At 42.9% G+C, this 10,100-nt stretch overlaps 1 protein-coding gene across 1 annotated transcript in view; it reads left to right on the top strand.

Moving 5' to 3' along the window:
• Positions 1-3,241: 3,241 nt before the first annotated feature.
• Positions 3,242-10,100, top strand: part of LOC140389255 (membrane-spanning 4-domains subfamily A member 4A-like) — a 54,656-nt gene continuing 47,797 nt past the window's right edge. Inside the window, exon 1 of the mRNA XM_072473435.1 lies at positions 3,242-3,340. The gene's annotated coding sequence lies outside the window, so the exon portion shown is untranslated. The remainder of the gene's footprint in view (positions 3,341-10,100) is intronic.

The raw sequence follows: 10,100 nt of genomic DNA, 5'->3' as shown, positions 1-10,100 counted from the left end.
ACTGGTTAGGTAGACAGACTAGACCGGACGTGAGTTTTGATGTCTTAGAGTTGAGTACAAAAATGAATGATCCCAAAGTGGAAGACAAAATAAGAGCAAATAAAGCGTTGGCCAAACTAAAAATGCAGGTGTGTGTTTTGAAGTTCCCGGTTTTAGGTGACCTTAGGCACTTGAAACTCATAGTTTATAGTGATGCGTCCTACGCAAATTTACGTGATGGGGTTTCAAGCGCAGGAGGTTTTATAATTTTCCTTTTCGGGGACAATGGTAAATGTTGCCCGCTTATGTGGGAAACAAAGAAAATAAGGAGAGTGGTAAAAAGCACTTTGGCTGCTGAGACATTAAGCCTTGTCGAGGCGATGGATATGGCCTTTTATATAAGTATGATATTGACAGAAATTTTGGGATTAGGGGATTTGGGTAATATACCTATTGACTGTCACATTGACAATAAATCCCTGTGGGAAAATGTGCACTCTACAAAAAGTGTCAATGAAAAGAGGTTGCGGATAGACATCGCAAGTTTGAAGCAGATGTTGGACAAAGGGGTAATAACAAAAATTAAATGGGTCGACAGGAGCTATCAACTGAAAAGAGGGGCGAGTTCACAGAAACTTTTGGATATTGTTAATAAAGGCCGCTTGTTTCTGTGACTGTTTTTTTTCTTCTCGTCCAAACAAAAAAAAATGGAGGGGGAAATCATGTGTGTGTTTTTGAGTTTCTTGAAATTTTGTTTTCACCTAATTATTTTTTTTCTCCAAGGAAGGGGAGACTGTTAAGTAATGGGTTAATTAGTTGTCTCATTTATGTTAAGTATCCATTAATTGACACAGATATGTAAAGGGGCTTCAGGCGGCCTCTGTCAAGTGATGTATAGTTAGAGTTTTGTGGTAAGGCACAAGGAATGAAATAAATGTGTGTTTGCGAAAAAGGAACAGAACTTTAGACTCTTCATATCACAGCAACTAAAACGTCTAACACTAACAAGTAGTTACAGCTGTAGTTCTCTATAATATGCATTGTTATGGTGATGCAGGAAGATATGCTGTCACAGCTTTTGCAAACCAAGAAGGATTTAACTTTAGAGGAGGCTGAACAGTATGTAAAATAGACAGAGCTTCAAAAGCAGAATGGGCTCTACTTTGGGTACACGTGAAGGCTTGTTATAGGTTAATTCAGCATGCAGGCCCAACAGCTGGGGACTACCTTTGCCAATCTCCTTTTCTTCGAGACATCTGTTGACCATGTGGATTCTGCCAAGTGCATCACCTGTTGCAGAATAACATGAATCATGAAAATTGTTGTTCTGAAGATACTGAGTGAATCTTGGAGTTGTGCAAATCACGAGAGGTAAAACACTGCAAGAGATGGAACATTGGCAAATGATTCAGAATCACCTGTTTCAAATTGTCACATAAAGTCACAATCAAAGAAATCTTGTTCAGTTTTACAGAAGGCCCAAATATATATCCTATATATCATGAGAATCTAATTTAACAAACACAAAGTTCAAGATCGTGGGCTGGATTATCCCAAAATGGGGCTATGTCCCTACGCCGGGTAAAAACCCTGGCGCTGCACGCCCGTGTTTCTCCAACAAAAAAAAGCTAATTTAATGCCCTGCAGGGGGCTAGCAGAGACCTGGAGTGCTTCACGCAGCTTTAGCTGCGGATATGGACCCCGAACTTACGGTTTTGAGTCCGCGCATGCGCACGGCGGCGGCCTCCAGCGGCCGTGCCGGACGCCATGGTGGACTCGGACCGTGGAGGCCGTGCGCCCATAGATCCGACCGCACACAACTGAGTCCGCAGCCGCCATGTCAGCATCCTGACCGGCAATACCATGTTATTTTTCTCATCCCCATCCTCCTGCCTTCTCCCCATAACCCCTAATCCCCTTATTTATCAATAACCTAACTACCTCTGTCTTAAAGACACTCAGTGGTTTGGCCTCCACAGCCTTCTGTGGCAGAGTTAGACAGATTCACCATCCTCTGGCTGAAGACATTTCTCCTTATCTCTGTTTTATAGGATCGTCCCTTTAGTCTGAGATTGTCTGGTTCTAGTATTTCCTGCAAGTGGAAACGTCCCCTCCATGCCCACTCTATCCAGGCCTCGCAGTATCCTGTAAGTTTCAATAAGATCCCCCCTCATCCTTCTAAACTCCAATGAGTACAGACCCAGAGTCCTGAACCGTTCCTCATACGACAAGTTGTTCATTCCAGGAATCGTTCTTGTGAACCTCCTCTGGACCCTTTCCAAGGCCAGCACATCTTTCCTTAGATACGGGGCCCAAAACTGCTCACAATACTCCAAATGGGGTCTGACCAGAACTTTATAAAACCTCAAAAATACATCCCTGGTCTTGTATTCTAGCCCTCTTGACATGAATGCTAACATTGCATTTGCCTTCATGATTGCAGACTGAACCTGAAATGAAAATGAATGAAAATCACTTATTGTCACAAGTAGGCTTCAAATGAAGTTACTGTGAAAAGCCCCTAGTCGCCACGTTCCGGCACCTATTCAGGGAGGCTGTTACAGGAATTGAACTGTGCTGCTGGCCTGCCTTGGGCTACTTTCAAAGCCAGCAATTTAGCTCTGTGCTAAACCAGCCCCTCAAGTTAACCTTAAGAGAATTGTGAACAAGGATGCCCAAGTCCCTTTGTGCTTCTGTTTTCCGAACCATTTCCCCATTTAGAAAATAGTCTATGTTTAAATTCCTCCTTCCAAAGTGCATAACCTCACACTTTTCCACATTGTGTTTCATCTGCCACTTCATTGCCCACTCTCCTGATTGGTTAGAATGAATCTGCCTCTGTTTCCATGTCGCTGGATTTTGTTGAGTTTCTCCCCTGAACGTGAAGTGGTTGGGGGACAGTTGACTTTGATGCCTCAGATTTCATATCCTGGTATTCAAATGTTCATTTTTATCTGCCTGACGGGAAGAAGCTTTGCTTGTCGAACAAAGCATTGATCGGTAAAGACAGGCGTGGCGTCCAAAAACAAGACCAACCTGTTGCTGTGCTCATCATTCCACGGATGTTTCAATCACATTGCCCAAGTCCAAAATATTCTTGAATGAGGAAATCATCTTCAATAGAAAATTGAGCCTCAGGGGAAATTTTACAATGGGTTTGGGATCAGCAGATAATCAGCAGGTATTTCCCAGACCTGCTGGTATTTTGCATCTCTTTTTGGATCAATCTCACATCTGCCACTTCCGCAATATTTGGCATTTATTGGAATTGCATTCGGTTTTGTGACAACACTTTCATTCAGTTGAAGCTAACGAACACCAGAGTGAGCTAAGAGTCTATTCGCTCAGGTTACACAGTAAGGTAAGATTAAGCTAATATTTCGAATTCTTCCTGTTTGTTGGGGGGGTCTCCTCACCCGGTGAAGATTTTCTTCACCACTGATGAGTTTGAACCGTACTGGATAATGGAAAGGTGAAATTGGAGTGTGTCTGAAAATTAATATTGTTAAAGGCAATGGGGAAAGGCGGCAGAGTGACATAATGAGAATCGTTCTTGCAGAGAGTCAGCACAGACCAAAAGCAACGAATGACCTCCCTCTGTGCTGTAACCATTCGATAATTCGGTAATCAGAAAAATATATAGGATTGATAATTTGACTGTGTGTTCATCGGGCAAACCTTTACCATAACAGGATTGGAATTTGACATTAAGTTGGGGGAAAAGATCATTCACAGACGCCAGTTTAACATTTATATCAGGCTCATTTAAAAGGAAGAGGCTGTAACTGAACACACCGAACTGGAGCTGGACTGTTAACAGGTGAAGCGAGAAAAACACGGGGAAGTTTTCAGGGAAATGTTTAGAACAATATTAATGCACACAGCTTAAGGGAAATATTTCTACCTGTTCAGTCAAGTAACCCCGCAGAATATAAACAATAAAGTGTGGGTTAAAACTGAAGGAGTGGTTTCCCAAATGGAAAAGAAGAGGTGCACTGGGAAAAAGATAGAAAAGAACAAGAAAGCAAAAAAATATTAAGGCTTGAAATGCAATTATAAAAAATAACATTGTACAAATAAAGTAAAATAATGAAAGGTTTTATAAAAAGAGGAAAACTAAAAGGAAGATGCTCAGGATGATGATAGCCAATTTAGGCTGATACAGGCCAAACAATAAAAAATTATTAATTTATTATTAACTTAGTTATTGAACAGATTTATTAATCCACTTCTTTGTATTGATTTTCACAATAATAATAATCACTTATTGTCACAAGTAGGCTTCAATGGAGTTACTGTGAAAAGCCCCTAGTCGTCACATTCCAGCGCCTGTTCGGGAAGGCTGGTACGGGAATTGAACCTGCGCTGCTGGCATTATTCTGCATTACAAGCCACCTATTTAGCCCACTGTGCTAAGCCAGCCCCTACAGGAATAAAAAAAATAAAGCTAAAATAAATCAACGGGAGAAATGTATGAAAAAATATTTTGGCAAAGAGGAAGTAGTGGGATTTAAAAGGAATAAATCTTCTTGATAGGTTGGGGAGGGATGGACGGAGAGGAGGGAGAAGGGCGGGTCCCCTGATTGATACCTAGTGTGATAACTAGTGTTGTGGTGGATCTATTCTGGTGTCTTCGTTTTTCAAGGTATTTAGGAATAACTTGGATGAAGTCACAGAGAGCCGATATTCAAGTTTGCAGAAGGTCATAAATTAGGAGGGACACTGATTCCAATTGCACGGGCAGCACAGTGGTTAGCACTGTTGCTTCACAGCGCCAGAGTCGCAGGTTCGATTCCCACTTGGGTCACTGTCTGTGCGGAGTCTGCACTTTCTTCCTGTGTCTGAGTGGGTTTCCTCCGGGTGCTCTGGTTTCCCCCACAAGTCCCAAAAGACTTGCTGTAAGGTATTCTGGACATTCTGAATTCTCTCTCTGTGTACCTGAACAGGCGTCAGAATGTGGCGACTTGGAGGTTTTCATAGTAACCTCATTGCAGTGTGAATGTAAGCCTACTTGTGACAATAAAGATTATTATTATTAAGTTTTCATAGAATTTACAGTGCAGAAGGAGGCCATTCGGCCCATTGAGTCTGCACCGGCTCTTGGAAAGAGCACCCTACCCAAGGTCAACACCTCCATCCTATCCCCATAACCCAGTAATCCAACCCAACACTAAGGGCAATTTTGTACACTAAGGGCAATTTGCCATGCCTATTCCACCTAACTTGCACATCTTTGGACTGTGGGAGGAAACCTGAGCACCCGGAGGAAACCCACGCACACACGGGGAGGATGTGCAGATTCCGCACAGACAGTGACCCAAGCCGGAATCGAACCTGGGACCCTGGAGCTGTGAAAAAATTGTGCTATCCACAATGCTACCGTGCTGCCCTAGTGACGTAGATTGGAGCAGGACATTGCAATGGGACATGAATAGATTCCGTGAGTGAGAAAATCTCTGGGAAACGGAACTCGGCAAGGGGAAGTGGGCGGCACAGTGGCACACTGGTTAGCACTGCTGCCCTCACAGCGCCAGGGACCCGGGTTGGATTCTGACCTCGGGTGACTGTGTGGAGTTTGAACATTCTCCCTACATATATGTGAGTTTCCTCTGGGTGCTCCAGTTTCCTCCCATAGTCCAAAGTTGTGCAGGTTAGGTGGATCGGCCATGATAAATTGCCCCTCGGTGTCCAGGGACATGCAGGTTAGATGGAGTAACGGGATAGAGCAGTGGAGTGGGCCTAGGTCGGCTGCTCTTTCAGAGGGTGAGAGCAGACTCGATGGGCCAAATGGCCTCCATCACACTGTAGGAATTCTATGATTCTAAGTGTTGAACTCAAGGGAGATAAATCGTGTATTTCCTAAATGATGAGAAATGAGGAACTCCGGAAGAGCAAAAGGGATTTTGGAACCAACTATACAAATGTTTAAACATCGCTGAATAGTACAAAAAAAACAATCAAAATGATGAATGGAATGTTCTCCTTTAGATTAAGCAATTATACAGAACCCTGGCTAATTCCTCCCTCAGCTCCTGGGTGTTGGTAAAAAGGGAAAAGGCGATAGAAAATGCAGAGCGAATGTTAAAGAGCAAAGGAATGGGGCTAACTTGATAGTTCTTTCACAGAGCCAGCAATGGGAAAAGGGGCCGAATGGTCTCATATGAGCTGCATGATACTATGCAACATATCACCTCAGCTATCAACCTGACTGAGTTCAGGAACCAGAGTCATCTGGTATGCATGTGTTACAGAACTATGAGGACCAATTAACTGACATAGACAGGGTTTCTATGGAGGAATACAACACTTCTGATGAATTAGAACAGGCCATTTTACCAAAAGGGCAACTGCCAAAAGTTGGTACAAAAGAGACATACTTGCCTGAAGGGTCTAGTCAATGGAAGGATGCAACTATTATTAGTAGAGCAGGGAAGGCCACTGGAAAGTATAAACATTGGTTGAATGTACAGCACTCAGGGGAAGGAGTCAAGACAATGGATTGGGAAAACGGAGTTCAAAAACGGAGGGCACAGAAACACAGTGCCAGTTCAGATAGTACATTGGATAGTGAACAGGTTCGCAGGAAAAGGTTTAGAACGATTGAAAGGACATCCCACAGCAGAAGGGAAAGATCAAGCAGTAGCAGTACAGAACGAGATACCAGGCGGGAGAGGGGACGTAGTTTATCAAGATCTCGGAACATGAGTAAGACTACAAATACTAATAGGAGTAGAAGGCCACATGCACGTGAGATTTTGGTGGCTTCAAATAAATTAGATGAAAAAGTTATCAAAGAAGCTAAACAGCAAGAATTGCATAATTGGAGTGAATTTGGGGTATACACGGAAGGACCGGATAGGGGACAATGAGCTCTATCCCACAGATGGATTTGCACGGAAAAGGTTCTTCCGGATGGAACTTATAAGGTAAAGGCCAGGCTTGTGGCAAGGGGATTTGAAGAAAACTTAGAAGATCATGATTTAAGGGTAGATTCACCTACAGCAGGAAAGGTTATTTTAAAGATCTTCTTGGCTCTATTGGCCACAAAGGCATGGGAATGCAAATCTATAGATATAAAAGCTGCCTTTTTGCTGGGGCATCAGCTCCAGAGAGACATTTTTCTCCATCCTCCTAAAGAAGCAACTAACACAGAAGGGGTACTCTGGAAGTTGAACAAATGTGAATATGGATTAAATGATGCATCTAGAGTCTGGTATTTTTTGGTAGTCAGTTTTGTTAAAGTTAGGCTGTTGCCAGCTGAAAGCAAATCCTGCAATGTTTTACTGGCACTATAAAGGAAATCTTTCTGGCATTTTTATGATGCATGTCGATGATCTTTTGTGGGGTGGGACTAGTGATTTTGAAGCTATTGTAATCTCTGATTTGAGGAAAGAATTCAGGGTTGGAAGTCAGGCTTCCGGTGCATTTAAATATATTGGACTGGAAATTGACAGACTAAGTTAGGGGCAACTTTACGTCAGCAATCTTATTTGGAAAGCATCAGCCCAATAGCAATTAGTCGTGGCTGAGTTTCACAAAAAGTCGCAATGGTTTCAAAGATAGTAAAAGAGCAACTGCGAAGTTTAATTGGGCAACTGAACTGGTTAGGTAGACAGACTAGACCGGACGTGAGTTTTGATGTCTTAGAGTTGAGTACAAAAATGAATGATCCCAAAGTGGAAGACAAAATAAGAGCAAATAAAGCGTTGGCCAAACTAAAAATGCAGGTGTGTGTTTTGAAGTTCCCGGTTTTAGGTGACCTTAGGCACTTGAAACTCATAGTTTATAGTGATGCGTCCTACGCAAATTTACGTGATGGGGTTTCAAGCGCAGGAGGTTTTATAATTTTCCTTTTCGGGGACAATGGTAAATGTTGCCCGCTTATGTGGGAAACAAAGAAAATAAGGAGAGTGGTAAAAAGCACTTCGGCTGCTGAGACGTTAAGCCTTGTCGAGGCGATGGATATGGCCTTTTATATAAGTATGATATTGACAGAAATTTTGGGATTAGGGGATTTGGGTAATATACCTATTGACTGACACATTGACAATAAATCCCTGTGGGAAAATGTGCACTCTACAAAAAGTGTCAATGAAAAGAGGTTGCGGATAGACATCGCAAGTTTGAAGCAGATGTTGGACAAAGGGGAAATAACAAAAATTAAATGGGTCGACAGGAGCTATCAACTGAAAAGAGGGGCGAGTTCACAGAAACTTTTGGATATTGTTAATAAAGGCCGCTTGTTTCTGTGACTGTTTTTTTTCTTCTCGTCCAAACAAAAAAAAATGGAGGGGGAAATCATGTGTGTGTTTTTGAGTTTCTTGAAATTTTGTTTTCACCTAATTTTTTTTTTTCTCCAAGGAAGGGGAGACTGTTAAGTAATGGGTTAATTAAGTTGTCTCATTTATGTTAAGTATCCATTAATTGACACAGATATGTAAAGGGGCTTCAGGCGGCCTCTGTCAAGTGATGTATAGTTAGAGTTTTGTGCTAAGGCACAAGGAATGAAATAAATGTGTGTTTGCGAAAAAGGAACAGAACTTTAGACTCTTCATATCACAGCAACTAAAACGTCTAACACTAACAAGTAGTTACAGCTGTAGTTCTCTATAACATGCATTGTTATGGTGATGCAGGAAGATATGCTGTCACAGCTTTTGCAAACCAAGAAGGATTTAACTTTAGAGGAGGCTGAACAGTATGTAAAATAGACAGAGCTTCAAAAGCAGAATGGGCTCTACTTTGGGTACACGTGAAGGCTTGTTATAGGTTAATCCAGCATGCAGGCCCAACAGCTGGGGACTACCTTTGCCAATCTCCTTTTCTTCGAGACATCTGTTGACCCTGTGGATTCTGCCAAGTGCATCACCTGTTGCAGAATAACATGAATCATGAAAATTGTTGTTCTGAAGATACTGAGTGAATCTTGGAGTTGTGCAAATCACGAGAGGTAAAACACTGCAAGAGATGGAACATTGGCAAATGATTCAGAATCACCTGTTTCAAATTGTCACATAAAGTCACAATCAAAGAAATCTTGTTCAGTTTTACAGAAGGCCCAAATATATATCCTATATATCATGAGAATCTAATTTAACAAACACAAAGTTCAAGATCGTGGGCTGGATTATCCCAAAATGGGGCTATGTCCCTACGCCGGGTAAAAACCCTGGCGCTGCACGCCCGTGTTTCTCCAACAAAAAAAAGCTAATTTAATGCCCTGCAGGGGGCTAGCAGAGACCCGGAGTGCTTCACGCAGCTTTAGCTGCGGATATGGACCCCGCACTTCCGGTTTTGAGTCCGCGCATGCGCACGGCGGCGGCCTCCAGCGGCCATGCCGGACGCCATGGTGGACTCGGACCGTGGAGGCCGTGCGCCCATAGATCCGACCGCACACAACTGAGTCCGCAGCCGCCACGTCAGCATCCTGACCGGCAATACCATGTTATTTTTCTCATCCCCCTCCTCCTGCCTTCTCCCCATAACCCCTAATCCCCTTATTTATCAATAACCTAACTACCTCTGTCTTAAAGACACTCAATGATTTGGCCTCCACAGCCTTCTGTGGCAGAGTTAGACAGATTCACCATCCTCTGGCTGAAGACATTTCTCCTTATCTCTGTTTTATAGGATCGTCCCTTTAGCCTGAGATTGTCTGGTTCTAGTATTTCCTGCAAGTGGAAACGTCCCCTCCATGCCCACTCTATCCAGGCCTCGCAGTATCCTGTAAGTTTCAATAAGATCCCCCCTCATCCTTCTAAACTCCAATGAGTACAGACCCAGAGTCCTGAACCGTTCCTCATACGACAAGTTGTTCATTCCAAGAATCGTTCTTGTGAACCTCCTCTGGACCCTTTCTAAGCCCAGCACATCCTTCCTTAGATACGGGGCCCAAAACTGCTCACAATACTCCAAATGGGGTCTGACCAGAACTTTATAAAGCCTCAAAAATACATCCCTGGTCTTGTATTCTAGCCCTCTTGACATGAATGCTAACATTGCATTTGCCTTCATGACTGCAGACTGAACCTGAAATGAAAATGAATGAAAATCACTTATTGTCACAAGTAGGCTTCATATGATGTTACTGTGAAAAGCCCCTAGTCGCCACGTTCCGGCAC

This window comes from Scyliorhinus torazame, chromosome 14, assembly GCF_047496885.1.
Source record: "Scyliorhinus torazame isolate Kashiwa2021f chromosome 14, sScyTor2.1, whole genome shotgun sequence".
Taxonomy (NCBI): Eukaryota; Metazoa; Chordata; class Chondrichthyes; order Carcharhiniformes; family Scyliorhinidae; genus Scyliorhinus; species Scyliorhinus torazame.
This window is presented reverse-complemented; position numbering and strand designations above follow the sequence as displayed.